We start from the raw sequence: 20,271 nt of genomic DNA, 5'->3' as shown, positions 1-20,271 counted from the left end.
TTTTGTTTCCTATATTGTTGAAAACAACAACAACAATTTTTTAACTTGGCAACGAGCTCCCTCTTGGACTGTGCTTGGATTGGGTTATTCATTTCTTTTTATGATGCTATGTTTTTAAAACTTTTGGGAGGAACTGCGAAGGTTAAAGGCCCAATCCTATCCAGTTTTCCAGGACTGGTGCAGCGGTGCCAAGGGGGTGTGTGCTGCATTCTGTGGTGGAGAGGCAGTCACAGAAGCCTCCTCTGGGCTGCATTGAGACTGCACCAGTGCAGGAAAGTTGGATAGGATTGGGTCCTAAATCATGGGGGGGGGGGGCTGGGTTGGAGAAATACTGAAGAAGTAATTGTTTTACATTTTTATATGCCTTCTCCAAGGAGCTCAAGGTGGTGTGCATGGTTCCTTCCCTGTGAAGTAGGTGAGGCTGAGCAAGAGTGACTGGCCCAAGGTCACGCAGGAAGCTTCATGGCTGAATGAAGATTTGAACCTGGATCTGCCTGGTCTAAATTCAATTCCCAAACCACTGACTCTCAAATACATACTATATTATATCTAATATATTTTACAAATATTCCGCTGAACCCAAAGGATTACTTGGGTTACTTCATGTCATGCAATCAACTTATGAGGAGCCCACCGAAGGCTTGAGGAGACTATTGGAATGCTCCTCCCCCTTCTTCCCATGGGTTACATAAAAACTTGTATGTTCTGTGGAAAGTTGGATGAGAAGGCATCCAAGCCCGGATAGTCATTTCAGCAGCTCTTGAAGGAAACAAATGCTTGAGACAGGTCTGATCTTAACCTGACAGTACTGTCTTTTGTAAATTTTGTTTTCTTACTTCCTATGATTTAAGAATGGCCTTAAATCATCTTGTCGGGACACAGAGAAGGGGAGATCTTGGGCTTTTGCATATCTATCACCTGGGTCCCTAACCAGATATGGCCAGCCACCTGTGTAGGACCTCCAGGGACACACCCACCTGGCTTTTCTCCTCAGGGCTGTTGTCCTCTTCCTCCTCTGGACCTCAGAGTGGAGGCATGAAGGGGATTTACAGCACCCTACTTTGCTAACACCCTCAGTTTCAAAGCCTTCTCCAGCCTCACAGGTTTCTGGAGCCTCCCAGCTAGCCTGCATCCTCCAACCAATCCTTTCTCACCCCTGTCCATTTCCTTATTATTCTCTGGCTTTGTCTTGTCCCTTCTAAGCCTCCTCTTCTGGGAGGTGGAAAGGCTCCTGCAGACACTTGCAACTCCTTGTCTGCTTCAGTATGTGCAAGCATGCTTCACTCAAGGGACCAATGGCCTGCACCCTGCCCTGCTGAGGATATTCCAACCCCTCCCAGTCTGTGCCCAGCCCTGTGCCCATCAGGCAGGCTACTCCCTGGTTTGGTTAAGTCTGGACCCGGGAACAACCTTGTTAGAAAGGTGGTATCTAAATGCAGAAAATAAAATACATCTTGGGATATTTGGAGAATTCTGTGGATATAACTTGATATCTGTTATGAATTTGCTGACTGCAGCAAAAGTAACTATAACTTTTAGGGGGGGGGGAAGAGATTTTCCACCCACTAGCAGAATGGTTCTACATTATAAAGCAAGGATGAGAACTCAAGTCAGGTGATTCAAGTTCAAGTCATGAAAATGCAGTTTTTTGCTGACTCATGTACACTCAAGTCATGCGCGTAGAAGACTCAGCAAAACCCTTGACTCAAGAGCCCCTTGACTCATCACTTGTCCCCATGTATGCAGACTCTAGTCTGTCTGGGTGTGCTTGCTTACTGTTTTTGCAGGGTGAAAAAAATCTTGTTGAGGCCATCATTCAGACCAGTTGAGCAGCAAGGAAGTTTCAGCCAGGAAGCAGGGAAGGATTAATGTTTTGCTTTTGCAAGAAACAGGAGGCAGGAGCAGGCTTGCTTGCCCATCCAACCAATGATTGTTGGATGAAGGATGGGCAATCTGATATTTTCTTTGGCTGAGATAGGGTAGTCAAGCTGCACTGGATTTGCCCATCCCTGCTACAGAGTAAGGGTCTTGGCTGTAAAGGTGATACTAACTCATTGTGTATGGCTGCAGCAAAGTAAGTACTTTTGAGATTATCTTATAACGCTTTGCCTCATGGTATAACAGAGTGAAAGATATCGTGATCTTATGATAAATGTTTGCTAAAGCAGGTAGTCCATCCTTTATTCTGAGAGAGGTTGTTTGGGACTCTCAAAAGACTCTGTGTTTTGTCTTGGATAATCAACCTGATATCCTTCAGCTTGTCAGGACGCATCTGATCTCTCTGACTTTGTATGAGTAATAAAAAAAAATGGGATGAAAATTCTCATGAGAACAAGCCTTCTCAAGTTATTTTGGCATGTCTGCTTTTAGCCCCATTTGCAAAGCAAAACAGGAAGTCCAAAAGTATACTAGAAGGAGCTTGCTAATTCAAAATGCTATAAACTTCATGTCTCTCTCAAAAGGTGGTTCAGTTTGAGCACAGAATGTTCAGATTTGTTGCCTTCCTTTTTCAGCAGGTATGGCATTGGCAACAGGTTTTGGGATGTCATACCTCCTAGGAATGACTAACATCAAATATTAGTGGGTTCTATGCCCTCAATTCTACATGCAGTCAAGATGGAACAGAATGCAAAGATGCAAACAGCATTTCTACTTTTCAACAAGTGTTCTGTATGAAGATTCCTTGTATCAGGTCACACAATTGGGTCACCTAGATAAACCTGTCTACAGCGATCAGCAGCAATTCTGTAGGGCTTCCAATGGATATTTGCCAGCCTTCCCTGAAAATGCCAAAGATTTAAGCCAGGCCCTTATGCATGCAAACCCAGCCCTCCTGCATACATTTTATTACTGAGCTACAGTCTGTGTTTCTCATTTTGGAAAAATCATTACCCTAAGGCAGTGGTTCTCACGCATTTACCACCGGGACCCACTTTTTAGAATGAAAATCTGTCAGGACCTACCAGAAGTGATGTCATGACCAGAAGTGACATCATCAAGCTGGAAAAATTTCAACACTCCTAGGCTCCTACACGCTTACCCAGGAGTAAGTCCCATTGACTATCATTGCTAAAAGCATGTACGTAGTAGCCTGTTAAAAGTACAGATCTGTAATATTTCCCCAAATGCAGTCACATACCCTGGTAGCATCAAGTCTAATATGTTAAAAATAAAATATTGAAATGAATGGAGACCTATCTGAGATTGGCTCACGACCCACCTAGTGGGTCCCAACCCACAGCTTGAGAAACACTGCCCTAAGGGCTTCTTCAAATGTCTAATATCAGTGGGCACAATGTAAGTAGTAAAGATAAGGCGCTCTGATTTCATTTGATTGAATTGGGAGAATTAATTACGTGTAAGTGCAGTACAGGGCTATCCCATCTGGGAGGTCAACTGAAGTGATTGCAGAGATTGGCAGGGGGCAGCAGATTGGCAAGGGCCATCCACCTCTTTCTACCTGCTTGCTCCCCCTGATTCACCTACTCCCACTCCCTGGATTGAAAAAAGCATGTGGGCAGAAGTATGTGGAACCATGGAGGAGAAGAAAGCATTGGGCTAGACCTGGGGCTGGCAACCAATGGATATAATTAACAAAATGACTAACTGCTGAAGATCTACTGTGTATGAAGTGGTCCTCTTGGGTTGAGTCCCACTGGTGGGCTCCCATCCTGGACTTGCTTGGCCTGCAGCTCCTTTCCTCTTTCTCGCTCCTGCAGTGTAAAAATCTGATTATTTAATAAATAAATAAATTTTTTCCCATTTGATCAATGAATGTGAGCTCCACTTTTATTTAACTTATTGCATAATATTCCCAGATGCCAACAGGACTGCCCTATCTGTGCTGCTCTGAGTCTGTAGAAAGTATATAAATATACTGAAATAAATTAATCAGTAAGATTTCCAGTCCTCCTTGACAGCCCATCAAAATCAGGATGGAGAGTGTGGGAAGGATTGCGGCAGGGAACTCCTTGCAGTGAACAGAGGTTACAATGAGAGGGTTGGTTGTTTGCTTTTTTATGAAAGAGATAGGAAGTGACAGAACAAACAGCAAACCCTCCTTTCAGGTTGTATTGCTGCTAGTGGCTGCCAGCCTTGGTCACTGCTCTTGACTCTGAAAAGTGATGGAGCTTATTCAAGAATCTGGGGGAATGTAAACTCTCTCTTAACAGAATGCCAGATTAGTACTATTCCATGTTGGAGCAACAAACAAACAAGTACTCACCCTGCAAAGACTACAGTTCCCAAGCATGTTCACAAAAGAGCATCAGTGCATACAGAAATGGTGTCCCTTACCATGTGACATTGCATTGGATACCCATGACATTGGATACCCATTGGATACTCATTGGATACCCATGACATTCATACCACCCTAATCCACATGGCAATTGCATTGGAATGAGCAGTTCTGCTGAGTGTGAGAATGGAATTTTCCAGGCAAATAAACTCTGGAATCTGAATGCTAGGCAAATGTAATAACTGTTATAATGCCCATGGACAGCTTTAATCACAGCTATGCCTGACAGTGGCATAGCTAGAAGGAGTGCAAAGCACTAAGTTTATCAGGGAGCCTCACCGCAGTTGCAAGGGGCCCCTCCTTTCCCCTTCCGAGCCATTCCAAGCAGGGGGAGCAAAATGGAGACTCCTCCTTTTTGCTCCTTTCACTTGGAATTCCCTGGGGCATTTGGTGGGACACTGTGAGATACGGGAAGCTGGACTAGATGGGCCTTTGACCTGATCCAGTAGGGCTCTTCTTATGTTCTTATGAATGGCTCTGAAGGGGAGGGGGCCCTTGCACGCTGTGGTGAGGCTCCCTGCAAAACTTAATGCTTTACACCCCCTCTAGCTACGCCAATGATGCCTGATCCCTGCTTTGATTTGGCCCCCACATTAAACAACAATTTGAAAAGCACACAAGGGCCAAACTGCATTGGACTCAACATGGAGTTTGGACCTATAGTAGTTGGCAACCTTCAGTCTCGAAAGACTATGTTATCGTGCTTTGAATATACCTATATTGGACCTATATTGGACCTATACCTGACACAAAAATGGGCAAAGGTGTCAGGAAGAATAATAACTGCACATCCAATTACTGTATCAAGAGAATACATGTCAAGCTCAAAAACTAAATGGATGCTATGTGATAGTGGACGGGGACAGGGGACAGGACTTGTTCTCTGTAGTTCCTGAGGACAGGAATAGAACCAGTGGGTTGAAACTTCAGGGAAGTACATTTAGGTTAGATGTGAGGAAGACTTTCCCAACAGGAAGAGCTGGCCAGCACTGGAACAGTCTGCTTGTGCAATATGGGACTCTCCTTCAATGGAGATTTTTAAGCAGAGACTAGATGGCCACATGTTGGATGTCGTATCCTCAGTTGCCAGCACTGACCAGGGTATTGGACTAGATGACCTTAAAAGCACGAATGTTCTATAATTCTATGATTATTATTATCTTCTGGAAAGGTCCAAAATCATATCCTCCCACAACCCTCCTAATACTCTCATGTAAAAAATTATTTGCCATGCTCGGTCCTGCTGACATGATATTTAAAGAATTTGGGATAATAGGGGGTACATTGTGGGTTGGAAGTTGTAAGGCCGATTGCAGTGTGATTATATTCTCCATTGCATTAATTTACATAGCATTAGTGTACACTACAATGGTCTGTATTATAGTTATATAAAAGACATACCCCCCCAATAAAATTATTAATAGTAAAAAAAGAAAGAAAAACCAATAAATCTAGGTTATAAATTGAACAAAATTTCAGAAAGACACACACATGATATTTAGGACCCATTTGCATATGCAACCCAGCTGCCCTTTGGTGTCTGAAAAATTCATTGGATTTGGCTGGAAACCAGATCTACCGACTTGGTGTACTTGAAAATGCTTTTGCTGTTCTCGCAGAGTTAGTCGTTTCCATAAGACATTTGAGCCCCCTGATCACCCCTCCCCTTGCCTTTTTTGTAGCTCTTTGGTATGCAGATATTTGGGTTAATTTTCTCCAGCTGTCACAGAGTCTCACAGGAAAATGGCCTTGTGGAGGGGCCACTTCCCTAGCTCTTGATTTCAGTGCTTTTCCCCCCTTGGCTTTCACCACATCATCCCCATCACTGTCGGAGGCCTTTAATGAGTCAAGGGAAATATATAAAAAAGGAACACAATTCTAAGATATTAATGAACTCAGCCTGTATTTGGAGATCACGTTTATTAGTGAGCGCTGCCATTTCTTATTGGTGGACTGGACTGAGGGAATGTGCGTGCGTGCGTGCGTGCGTGCGTGCGTGCGTGTGTGTGTGTGTGTGTGTGTGTGTGTGTGTTGTTTTTTTCCCAAGTGCCACAAAACTAGAGGTCAGTCCTGCCACTGGAATTCTTTTCAGGGGTATTAGTCAGTCAACAAGTAATTGAATTTGGCACAGAGAGAAAATGACATATATTGACCCATTTCAGCTTGTAATGGAACCAAACGGAATATATTTACAGATCTGTCTTTTCCACTTATTTCATGAAAACAGTTTAATGTGTGGGGTGTTTTCTTAATAGTGTGAATGCTCCGTGCTGGTGATAATTACCTTAAATAAAAACTGGTAGGCACTAGGTGATGGCGTTTATTCAGTACTCCTTGAAAAGTAAGGGAAAATGTAACTAGACTGAAAAAAGCACATGACGATAAAAGAATTTAGGTTGCTTCCACACTATAGCCCTTATAGTTACTAAAGCATGGGTTTTCTCAGTTGCTAATAGAATTAAAATGGAAATCCCAAACAAGACTTACAACCTAATCCTATCTAGGATTGGGTCGGCATGCGCAAGGCTTTATACCATAGGAACACAGTTCCGCAGTAAAAAAAAAAAAAATGGTTGCCCACAGGGCTCAGAGCGCACCATCGGCAGCCATTTTGGGAGCTCTGCTCCCCGACCATTGCTGGACCACCCTTAAAACTTTTAGAAAGAGCCAGTTCACAAAAGATGCTCCAGAGCTATACACAGTGCCGATAGATCATGAGGAATGGGAGGAGAAAGAAGGGCTAGAGGGGCAATAACATGCATCTTTATTCCAAAATGTACAGTCCAAGCTTAAAATTAATGCTCCTCTTTTGAAAGGGGGGAGTCACTTTGATCAAGTACAGAACATGACAAGTGTGTTGACTAGCAATGCACCACCAGTGTTGACAGCAATCTTGGGTATGCACACTTACAGAAAGACTTCACTCAGCTAAAATTGTGCACTTTCTCATTTACTTCTGTGGTCTACATACATCTCATCTAATTTGTTGTCCATATTCATGTAAGCCATCTCTCTCGCAGGAAGACTACATCCCTTCCCCTTATGTAGGCACAGCACTATTGGTGCTTAAACTGCATTCGTGGGGATACAGCACTAACAGAAGTGACCTTGTCCTTTTGTGTTCTGAGAAAGCTCTGGGATTCTTTGGTTTCATGGCTGCATCACTGAACCTACAAGATTTCCTATAAGTACATCTCATCTATTCAGAATGGTTGGCTACCCAAAAACAAGCTACCTGGTTTAAGCCATTTTCAACTATGCTATTTGCTTTAGTGCTTGTGCAGGAGCAAGGCACTAGGGTATAAAAAGCAGCCAGGAAAGAATAGTTATATAATGGCATTACATACATCTTGTGATCGTCAGCTCCAAGTATTTTCTTGTTTCATTCAAAATAATAGGTATTCATATTAATAATAGGGATGATTTTTTTTTAAAGGTAATTCCCTTGGAATGAACTCCCTCTAAACATTATCATTAGGTATTCTTTTGCTTCACCTTTTATGGAGAGTAGCAGTTTTCAACATGTCAGGTTCCTAAATCACCTGATAGTTTGAAAGGAGGTATTTGAGTCATTTCTCTAAGGTGAGCACCAGACTGTACTATTTTAGGAAATGAGCGCAAACTCTGTAGAAAGAAAGCTTGCATATAAATAAAAAATATCTTCCTCTCAGCTTAATTGGCTTCCCTTGTGCTTCATAATTTAGCATTGACCATTTTTATGAAAACCAACATGGTCCTGTAATTATTCATGAACGTATCTATCTATCTATCTATCTATCTATCTATCTATCTATCTATCTATCTATCTATCTATCTATCTATCTACGAAAATGTTTACATACCACTCCTTTGAAAATAAATCCAGGCAAGCCAGATCCACCAAGGGTGACGCATGAATATGAAATAAAAAATCTTCATATCTTCATATGAAATCTGCTTTTCAGATCAACAGCTGGATCAGGAAGAATTCTTGGAAAAGGGTGTGACCTGCCACATTGCTTCTTTTAGAACCCAGTGCACAATCAAGAACAATTAAGTCTTGATTTGCTGACAGAACCAACCACCTGGGGGACTGAACGGGCTGACAGGTGAGGGCTGATACCAGCACGCACACCAGGGCATGCATAGTCCAATATATCAGGGCCAGAGGGTGGAAGTTGGGTGGATTGGGTCCATGAAAGGGGTGGGTTTGGCAGTCGCTGCTACTGCTGAATCCTAACCCGCTTCCCGGGCCCTATCCACCTTCACGAGTCAACACAGATTTGCACCAGCAATATTGCAGGTCCAAATTGACCCACCAGGATGACAGGGGCTTACCCCAGGGGAATGGAACAAGTGTTCCCTTCCCCCATAAGGCCTCTTGAGGCCCCATCACCCCATGGGATTCAGGCTCTTTTCCACCGACCATAAATTTAGTGTGCTAAAAATTTAGACAGTTCAGACAAATTTTACCAGGGACAAATACCATAAAACAGGAACTGCTTCTAGTTAAAACATTTATTCATTTGATGTGTATGAGTTTAAATTAACACTGGTTTAAAAAAAGCTCACTCACTACAGTTTATTACATTTGCCCTACTCCAGAGTTACACCCTTGTCTTCCAGACAGTGCCCTGGTAAACTCCTTTACCTTTGTTTCCCTTTGTAATTAGGTAGCATTATCATATTTCTTTATGATTTTTATAATGACATGGAGAGAGGGACGCATGATTCAGATTTGGACTGTGATGTGGGAAGAAGGTAGATTAATAGCTCCCCCCACCCCCCACACACACACCATGTTCCTGATGACTGTGTCCTTGCAGCTAATACTTAGCCTGAAGGAAAAACAAATGGATGCAGATAGCGGCTTCTCTCCTTGGGCAAAGCTTTAGGAATGGTGATGGTGCTGGAGCTCAGTGGTACAGCACATGCATGTACAGTGGTGTCACTAGGATTCCTGTCCTAGTGCGGAAGGCCTGCGCATCACCCCACACAGTGGGCGAGGCAACACCCCAGGTGGTGGGCATGGTGATGTACCATTGCCCTGCCCCCACTGGTTTTTTGGCAGTACCTTTTGATAGAACACAGATATTTCAATGAGGTTTGTGTCATTGCATTCTGCATGAAATTACGCATTGATTGATATATAACATGATGGGATTATTCCTCCAAATTCTGATTTTAGTGATTTTGAAAACTTGTGGAGTCACACACACACACACACACACACACACGTGTCAGCTTACTAATACCTTACTGCAGGAGTTCTCAAACTTTTAGCACTGGGACCCACTTTTTAGAATGATAGTCTGTTGTCCAGGACCCATTGGAAGTGATGCCATGGCCAGAAGTGACATCATCAAGCAAATTAAAATAAATAATTATAAAGAGTTAAATTAAAATAAAAGAAATAATTAAATAAGGGGGAGCCAGTCCTGTTCCACCAAGTGAATTTTCTCTGTAGTCTGCCTGCAATAACCCCTCCCCCCCAAAAGAATCAGTGAGATCTTCAGCCCTCCCCAGTGCTCAGTTGAAAGTCCTTCTATTTCAAGCACATCAATACAAAGACCCACCTGGCTTTACAAGTCGGAGAGCCCAATTCTATGCCTGTCTACTCAGAAGTAAGTCCCATTAGAGACAATGGGGCTTACTCCCAGGAAAGTGGGGATAGGAGTCTAGCCTCAGAGCCCAATTCTATGCAAGTCTACTCAGAAGTAAGTTGCATTAGAGTCAGTTGGGCTTACTTCCAGGAAAGTGTGAGTAGGATTGGGCTGTGAGGGAAACTTTGCAAGTGTAAAATAGAAAACTTTCCCCTTACCATTTCAAGCCTCTTTGTTGGTCCTTTCTAGTGGGGGGGGGGGGGTTGCCTTCTGGGGCTTTTGTTGCACTCCAGGACCATTCTGGTGTCCTCACATTCCCCTTTGCCTGGCCTGACCACCAGCCAAGGCACGTCTGCCTACTCACAAGTAAACACTACGTGAGGCTGCTTCGCTTCCCATACGGCTCCATACACTCGCACCTGGGGGGGAGGGACCTCCTCCTCAGGTGTTTTTTTGGGCTGCACTCATTGAATCAGGACCATTCTGATGTTGGAGTCATCTCAGCCTGTCCTTTCCGATGCACTAAGGCAAGCACACCTACTCGCAAGTAAACACACGATACGGCTCACTTTCACTTTCCACAGGGCTCCATGCATTTTTTCCTTCTTTTTTTGGCCATAACGTTTGAACAAAAGGAGCGATCTCAATGGGTTTTTTTGCATTGTGTTCCGCTGGTCATTCCACATCCAACGGTGTATGGCATGACATGGTAACTTGTAAAGGTGCAATTTTAGCGCGGCACCCCCTAGGGCGTGTCACTCCCCATGGTGCATCACCCGGTGCGGCCTGCACCCCCCGCACACCCCTAGCGACACCACTGTGCATGTAGAAGGTCATCAGTTCAATCCCTGATATCTACAGGTAGGAGTGGAAAAAATCCATGTCTTGGAAAAGAACCAAAAAAATACTGTCAGTTAGATGTGATGGAGGAAAGGCAACTCTGGTGTAATTTGCACCAGTGGCATCGCTAGGGGAGTGTGGGCTGCACCAGGTGATGCTCACAGAGAGGGTGACACTACTACAGACCAAAAATTTTAAAAACTTGGTATTTTCAGATAATACCATCATGTTATAAATCAACTGATGTGTGATTTCATGCAGAATGCAATGAAACAAACCGCGTCGAAATATCTATGTTCTATCAAAAGTTATAGCCAAAAAACCAGTGGGGCAGGGCAAACATCACCATGCCCACTGCCCGGGGTACCCACTGCATAGGAAAAGGTCCATCATAAGGGTAAAGCGCTGGTCTCCCATACCGGGTGCTGGAAACCATAGTGACGCCACTGATTTGTACAACATTTCTGAGCATAAACGATTCCTGCAGAATATGAGACCACATAGATGAAGCCTTATTATGCAAGTGTAGCTTGCTTTGTGAAAGTGGATGCCTGTTGCTTCTGTCCCATCCTTCTTGTTTCATTGTGTCTGCTCGTCACTGTCTCTGCAAGCCCAGGAGTTTTGTCTCACCTATAAAATGTGATTGGCTTTATTGTAAAACGGAGGGAGAACAAAAAGGTACTGTACATGGCCAGGTCTTTCTGCCGGCAACTCCATGTGTATAAAATCCTTTCAGCTCAGTTTTAGGTGACAAACTGCACAGCTGTAATGCCTTCCATTTACCGCCTGCATATATGAAAGATGTGTAATGTTAACTGAGCCTCTATCCAGTCCCTCAAGAAGGACCACCCTGTCTGCAGAATCTCCAAGGAAAAACACGGCGCGCTATGATCAGAAACTGCCTTTGTTGGCAGAAATACACCACGTTGCATTAACCAAAACAGTCAAAAATTTAAAATAAAAAAAACCTCTTTTTTTGATGGTGGCTGCTTTTTATTTAAATATTCATTTTATTTGTGTAAACGGATCTCATTTGGTCTTTACATACCAACATCAGAGAACTATCTGTAAGCCTTGTTTACATTTAGCAGTGGAAATTGTTTCAAGCTTTTTACAGAACCTTCAAAAACGATATACACTGAACAGTGTATGTGTTGGATCCTCTACGGCAACCCTCCCCCCCCCATGTTACGTTGACTCATGGACAACCATTTGTGGGTCTGAATGTCCCATATCGTTAATCCGATCCTCCTAAGGCAGGCTTTCGCACTAGAATATGAGTTGCTTTGTGGCTGGCTCACATAACACCGCCTTCACACTCTGAGTTTCTGTGGCTTTGCCACCAAATTCCTTGCAAAACTGGATATGCTCTATCTTGTATGATTGTCACTATCACAATTCATATATAACATGTTTCTAAAATGCCGTGAACATGCAAAGATATTTCCCATGGTATGACTGATGAATTGAGAAAGGTCGGACTAATGAGGATGTGAAATTCTGCCTTTAAACCCAATCCTATCCAAATTCCCTGTGCCGGATGCAGCCTCTCCAATGGAGCATGCACTGCATCCTGCAATGGTGGGGGGAGTCACAGAGGCCTCCTTAATATAAGGAATCATTTGTTCCCTTCCCTCAGGACTACATCAGTGCTGGAAAGGATTGGGCCCTCAGTGTATATTTAGGGCATATCAGATATGATGGGTGATTTACTGGCTTGTTGACTCCTTACCAGAAGTACCCACTAACATTAAAGGCTGCAGGGAAAGGTCACATCCTTGAAGTCCCATAGCTCTCCTTGTTGCTTTTTGACCCCCTTGGCTCCCTGCCTCTAAAGTCCTTTGTCTCTCCATGGCACAAACCTTCTCCTGTTCCTCAGCCCTCTGTATGACTTTCTGCCATTCTTTCTTAGGGGCCGTTTTCAGTGCAGCTACACTGAGCCATGCTATATGCTATGCAAGAGATTTGAGGTTGGGTCTCTTGTTGCCCAGTCCTATTTCAGTTCTAACCCTTGGTCATGCCTTGCTGGCAGTGCACCAATGCCATCGTAACAGGGTCCAATGCTGAGCCTGTCCTGGTACAGCAATGCTGGCACAGCCCTTCCATGTGACACCCCCAGTATCCATGGAAATATCAACACAGCCTATTATGGTGTGGCAGTCCACAGAGACATAATCACTTTGACACTGGCCCCTGACTGCTGTGACATCCATGTGTCATCACCATGATGTCAGTGCATCATCATCTGTGTGATGTCCACATTGTTGGAGGAAATTAATAATAGTTTCCTATTTGGGGGGGGGGGGGAAGCAGAGTAGCTTAAGCAGCAGACCTCCCCCCCTTTGGGTATCACCCCAGTGAACCTCTCTCACCTGGCTGACTGCTAATCAATAAAAAAAGACAAAGAGACAATGGCTTGTTAAAGTTGCAAAAAAAAAAAAAAGAAGTTACTTCTTTACAGTTCCACTGAGTGCATATTTACAGCATCTGATTAGGATCAGAGGTTCAGCTAACACTTAGAGATAGCAAGGCCCTGGAGCTGCCTTGCCCTGCATGCCTTGTGCTCAAGATGGCCTGGGCATCAGAACTCTGGTGTGCACACCTTAATAGGTCGGCTGTCAGAGAACAAGAGGAAGTGCTCAGAGGAGAAGGGAAGGATAAAGGGTTAGGGCCACACCCCACAAGGATCACAGAGAGGACAGGTAGAAAGGTCAGATTCACTGGGCCTTAGCTTGAGCCCTTCTGGACAGCATCCTGCCCCCTCTGGACAGCAGGCAGAGTTGCACCAACTCCAACACACGTCATCATGCAGCTTGGTGGCTTGGAACATTACCTTTCCCTCTCCTGGGGGGATGCAGTGGAATTCTGCAGAGAACTCCTGTTCAACCACTGGTACATTTCTGAAAAACAAATGTGATTGTTTGACCAGCGGTAGCAATGGTTGGAGTCCCTGGCATTTGCTGAAGGAGAACAGTCATTCCCAGCTCTTAGCTATTGCAAAAGGAAGGGGTGGTTACAAAACACAACTGATAGCAGAGACAAGTTTGATTAAGGTCAGAATGGTGGGGCAGAGACATGAGATGGAGATGCAGCATCAATGCATGCAGCATGAAATTCTCTCCCCCACATTGCTTACCTGTGTTGGATGCATCGTCCTTTCCCTGCTGGGTGGCGAGGTAGAGGTTCAGTTGGGTGTTTGTGTGTGGAGACTTTTGGGGGCAGAATATCTGCAATTCAAATTCTGAGAAGAGTTAACACAATATCTTCCCATACTTGTTGTGCAAAGTGTTTGCTTTGTGCACCAAGGGCACTTTCAACATGTTTTCCATCTCCAAGCACCCTTTCACCAGAGATGGGCAAGTCCAACATGGCTTGACTTGAGTCGATTCACAAGTCTCTGCCTGTGACTCGACTTGAAAACAAGTCATAATGGGGGCACTTTCAAAGTTGCCCAGAGTGTTTCCGTTTCCTTTAAAAAACTAGACATGGAAAAAATGGGGCTACTGCCTGTGTGTGTGTGTGTGTGTGTGTGTGTGTGTGTGTGTGTGTGTGTGTGTGTGTGAGAGAGAGAGAGAGAGAGAGAGAGAGAGTTCTCTTAAAACACCCCCCTGCTGTCTCCTTCCATCTGTAAACAAGGTGGGGGTGGTGGGACAGACTGTGAGAGAGGGAACAGAAGCAGCAAGGAGGAGAGTCACCTGCAGCAGCTGCAAGGCTTACCAGGATGACCTTTGCAGCCCTACTCAGAAGTAGTCCTAATTGTTACTCCCAAGTAACAACAGAGCCATGAGTTTGATAACTATAAATGGCCTCCTCCCCTCCCTGGGCTTCTCCAGCCAATCCTAAGGCAAGAACTCCCTTGGGCTCCTCCTTCTGCCCTATCTCAGCCTAAGAAAATGTCAGACTGCCCATCCTTCATCCTATGATCATTGGTTCTTTCCGAGATGGACAAGAGAGCCTGCTCCCACCTCCTATTAACCTTTCCCTGTCTTCTGGCTGGAACGTCTCTACTGCTCACCCAGTCTGAATGATGGCCTCACAAGGTTTTCCACTCCACACAAACAGTAAGCAAGCAGACTCAAGTCTGCATGCATGGAGACGAGTGCCAAGTCAAGGAGACTTTGACTCAAGTGTTTTGCCGAGTCTTTCATGCATGTGACTCAAGTGTACACAAGTCAGCAAAAATCACACATTTTCGCTGTTGAGTCATGTGACTTGAGTCCCCATCCCTGCCTTTCACCATGTTTCCCATCACCAAAGTCCCCCTTTGAGAGACCAGAGAGGTACAGCCCCATGCTCTGCATCAGATCACCTTAACTGATCTCCCCAGTAATCTCCCTGACAGGGGTTTTAGTACTGGGGTGTGTGTGCTATGATTGGCTGCCAATTGTGGTCTGTAGCCTATGCTCCATCCACAGGCAAGTGGACAGAGAGGTGCAATTTTCTGCTGTTTTTCAGGTGTTATATCTGCATCTGTGTCAAATTTGTTGGCTGGCTGTCTTCTATATGTGTGAGGCTGTCATTGTGCCAGCATATGTGGAGATACACTGGTATGTCTCAAGGATAGGTTTGGGCTGTCAATGTTCTTTATTCTTAGTGCAAAGCATCCATAGGAACACGTTTGATCAAGGCAGCAGTGCTGAGGGAGGATTTTTTTTCCCCACTCTTCCTCCCCCCCAAATCTAAATTACCCCAGCACAACTGCAGTTAACTCTTAAGGGAGAAAGAAATATTCTCCCACTATTTCTCAAAGTTGCCATTTTCAGTGTCAGTTTTCTGTTTTTCTTTTCTTTTGTATAGACCTGTTTTATCTTATGGAGAAGGACACAATTAGAAGATGACAGCCTGTATCATACTGGAGGAAGAGCAGATGAATGGTTTAGCTGGTATTGTGAGGCACAATAATATGGAAATAAGAACATAAGAACAGCCCTGATGGATCAGGCCAAGGGGTCATCTAGTCCAGCTTCCTGTATCTCACAGTGGCCCACCAAATGTGCCAGGGAGCTCACCAGATAACAGGAGACCTGCATCCTGGTGCCCTCCCTTGCATCTGGCATTCTGACATAGCCCATTTCTAAAATCAGGAGGTTGCGCATACACATTATGGCTTGTTACCCATAATGGATTTTTCCTCCAGAAATTTGTCCAATCCCCTTTTAATGGCATCCAGGCCAGATGCCATCACAACATCCTGTGACATGGAGGTCCATAGATCAACCACACGCTGAGTAAAGAAATATTTTCTTTTGTCTGTCCTAACTCTCCCAACACTCAATTTTAGTGGATGTCCCCTGGTTCTGGTGTTATGTGAGAGTGTAAAGAGCACTCTACCCTTCCTGTGCATAATTTTGTATGTCTCAGGGTGCAATCCTAACCCCTTATGTCAGTGCTTTCCAGCACTAAGGGCAATGCAGCTCTGAGATAAGGGAACAAACATTCCCTTACTTTGAGGAGGCCTCCATGAGTGACACCCAACTGAAAGATGCAGCACGTGTCCCATTGGCACCACTATGCCAGTGCTGGAAAGCACTGACATCAGGGGTTAGGATTGTGCCCTCAATCATGCCACCCCAGGTGCCTCTTTTCTAGGCTGAAGAGGCCCAAATGCCATAGCCTTTCCTCATAAGGAAGGTGCCCCAGCCCAGTAATAAACTTAGTCGCTCTCTTTTGCATCTTTTCCATTTCCACTACGTCCTTTTTGAGATGTGGTGACCAGAACTTGACGCAATACTCCAGGTGCAGCTTTACCATCAATTTGTACAACAGCATTATAATATTAGCTGTTTTGTCCTCAATACCTTTTCTAATGATCCCAAGCATAGAATTGGCTATCCCAAGCTAGAATTGGCTAATATGGGGACAGATACCTGAACGCTCTGCAGGGTATAGTCATGAGACTGAGTTTATGTTTGTACAGGGGGCTCCCATGTCAGCAGATCCCATATCTGTGGTTTCACTTAACCCACTCTCCCCCCACACCATCTGGAGGTAAGGGGAGCTTCACTCTCCTCACCTCCAGAGGGTCTTCTGAGCCCCGCAGAGGCCACACGCATCCGCCCGCGGCCTTTGCAGGACTCAGAATGGGTGTTTAGGCAAAAAAGTCACTTCTGGTTTTTTGAGGGGGGAAAAAATATGGAAGTGACTTTTTATGCCCTTAAAAAGCACGAGGAGGGACAGGGAAGAGAGTGAGAGGGTGTTTCCCAGTATCCAGGGAACTGGGAGAAGTCATAACGGAAATGCACCAAATTTCAGAACCAAATCTGAACAAAAATAACCAAATAACAAAAAAACCAATTAAGACAAAAGTCTGTTGTCCATTTACTGGCATTGCAATGTGGCATACACCAAACACTAAGGAATTGTTTAAATATTTAAAAAGCATTAGATCTCTTTAAAAGGAATTTGGTAGTGCTTGGCATCTCTCTCTCTCTCTCTCCTCCTTCTCTTCCCCCACCTCCAGCCTGACATTCCTGATGCTAAGGCCTGGCTTTCTGGAGCCATGAACCATATGAATCACAGAGAACCCACCCTGTGCTTTGGCATGTCTGAAAGGACTGACAGTTCCTCTTCAGTAATAATTAAACAAGTAAAAACTGGTTGCTTTGGTTAACAGATATTAGTGTGGAATATACAAATATATATCACTGGGTGTGTGTGCCGTAGGAATCCATGTTAGCTGTGGTTGACCTAGAAATCCCCCCCCCTCCAAGAAATTAAACAAAGGTGCTTTATCCAACAATTATAGCCTGAATTGTCTTGTTTCACTTAGTTTTGGCTCCTGTTATGGTGAGCTTGGTTTGACTTTGCCTTCATCATGGTTGTAGTGAGCTACATTGAACTGAAAGAGAAAGAGGAGAAACTCACCCTAGGTGGACATCTAACAGCCCAATCCTATGCTTTCCTAGCGCCCAGGGCTACAGCGGCACCAAAATGGCTACCGCTGTATCCTATGGGGCCAGGGAAGCAGCATCAGATCTCCTCTGGATAAGGGAACAAATGTTCCCTTACCCTACATAGCACCCAAGCAGCCCCAATGGGTCTCCTCAGATCTGCCCCTGCTATTGAGCAGGTGCAGAATCGAGGAGACCCATGTTGGGTTTCTCGGCCCAGAAGGGGGGTCAGGATACTGCAGCAGAGCCTCTTCTCTTCCCCCACCTTTTCCTGACACAGTTCTGCCACCCTACCACCCTCTCCCCACCCCCAAAAGCCCTGCCGCCAGCCATTCCTACTGCCAGGAGTTCTCTGCAACCATCTTCAGGCACCGCGGTCAGCACTGGGCTCAGTGTTGGTGGTGCATCAGTTCCGTTTGTACAAAAGTGCCTTGCATCACTTTTGTGACACCCCGGGCCAGCTAGCACTACAGCACATAGTATTAGGGTCTAAATCAGGTAAGACACATATGACCAACACAAGGAAAGATGAAGAAGCTATTCTGTGTGGAAAAGTCTGGAAAAATTGTTACAGATTTTCAGACTGAAGACTGTCAACAACTAATCCAAGAGCAGCCTCACTGGAGAGACTGAGGTCATTGCTCTCCAACCAATGCTACTGTACCGAGTGCAAGTATAAACTTGAACAATGGTATAGTAGTACACAATGGTATAGTGGTACTAGTACCACAGTTGTACAGCATCACCATAATTGTCCTTTCATCTACAGGCATAGGAAAGAGATGGATGGCAGTCAGAGCCATGCACTCTGCATATGCTCAGAGGCATTTTTCTTCAAGTATTTGAGGTCTTGACCTTAGTAATGAAATCAATTAAAGCAATGTTTCTCAGATTGTGGGTTGGGACCCAATAAGTGGGTCACAAGCCAATTTCAGATGGGTACCCATTCATTTTAACATGTATTTTATTTCTAATATATTAGACTTGATGCAACCATGGTATGTGACTGCATTTGGGGAAATGTTACAGATCTGTACCTTTAACAGGCTACTATGTACTGTATACACTTTTAACAATGATAGTCAATGGGGCTTACTCCTGGGTAACTGTGGTTAGGATTGTAGCCTTTGGGATGTTTGGGGAATTTTTTTTAAATAGATGAGCAATTGCTTGAGAGAATTAAGAGGTTTCTCCTTTATTTTAAATAAATTTTTACATGAATACTTATTGTAATTATTTGATTTGATTTTGTTGTATGGGGGAAAAATAAAAATTTTCCAGCTTGATGATTTCATTTCCAGCCATGAGATCACTTCCGGTGGGTCCCAACAGATTCTCAATCTAAAAAATGGGACCCAGCACTAAAAAGTTTGAGAACCACTGAATTAAAGTGTTAAAGAAAAGCGAAGTTCACAAAGCCACACCCACAGCATCTGCAAATTACTTCTTTCTACTTACCCCACTGGCACATAATACATGTGCACTTGTTTTTTTTGTGTTATGCACGCTTCACTTAAATTTCAGTTGCAGTGACTTTGCATTTCCAAAATACTCAAAGCACCATGATATTTGCCTGGAAGGGGTGGGTGGACGGGACCTGTGATGTGTGCATTCATTGTGATTGCTGCATGGAATGTAGTTTTGTGAGTGTTGCAGACACCTATTAGATACTGTTTTTGATTAGCAACACAGTTTGCCCTTCCATGCAAGGGCACCTTCTGTGAACCTTTTACTTTATTTTCTCAATGCTTAAATATTTCTGTAGGGACAATATGCTTTCCTGCTATTTAGCACCTGTGAAGGAACACACATCTTTTCAGACCTGAGTGATTTTCTGTGGCAAGCAACACCAAAAGTATCACCCCACAGCCACTGTACACACTTTTTCATAAGAGCTTGTGTTTAAGCATTTCATATGCACATGTGCACAATGCACTATTCTGCACCATCCAGAAATGGTGCAGTGCATCAAATGCAGTCCTGAATAGATCTACACACAGGTCTGTACCCAGCCATGGAAATCACTGTGGCATGCCACTACCTCAGCTTTGCCTACTCACCAGCAGTGGTGTCTCTAGGGGGTGTGTGGGCCACATTGGGTGATGCACACGGAGGGAGGGGTGTCCAAAATTTTTAAAATGTTGGTATTTTGGAATAATACCATAATGTTATATATTATTCTATGTGTAATTTCATGCAGGATGCAGTGAAACAGACTACACTGAAATATCTCTACTATACCAGAAGTTATAGCTAAAAAACCAATGGGACAGGGCAATAGTGCATCACCATGCCCACTGCCCAGGGTGTTGCCCTGTGCACTGCATGGGAGGAGATCCATCATGGGGGTAACAGGCTGGGCTCCTGCACTGGGTGACACAAACCTTAGTGGCGCCACTGCTCACCAGGTTGTTTGGAGGATAATATGGTGTCATGAATTAGAGGTTATGATTATGAATGCTTGCTGGCCAGCCAACTCCAGTCTTGGGCAGGTTACTGGCTGATAGTCCAGGAAGCTAGTGATATCTCTGGATTGAGGCATTCATAATGGCTCTGAAGCATGCTGAACCCTGGCAGAATTGCACCTGTATCTCTTCCTGATGGGAGGACTTGGTGTGAGAGTGTAAGGTGTCTCATTTCCCCTCTTCCATGTGTATGT

Source organism: Tiliqua scincoides, chromosome 1, assembly GCF_035046505.1.
Source record: "Tiliqua scincoides isolate rTilSci1 chromosome 1, rTilSci1.hap2, whole genome shotgun sequence".
In the NCBI taxonomy this organism is placed as follows: Eukaryota; Metazoa; Chordata; class Lepidosauria; order Squamata; family Scincidae; genus Tiliqua; species Tiliqua scincoides.
This window is presented reverse-complemented; position numbering follows the sequence as displayed.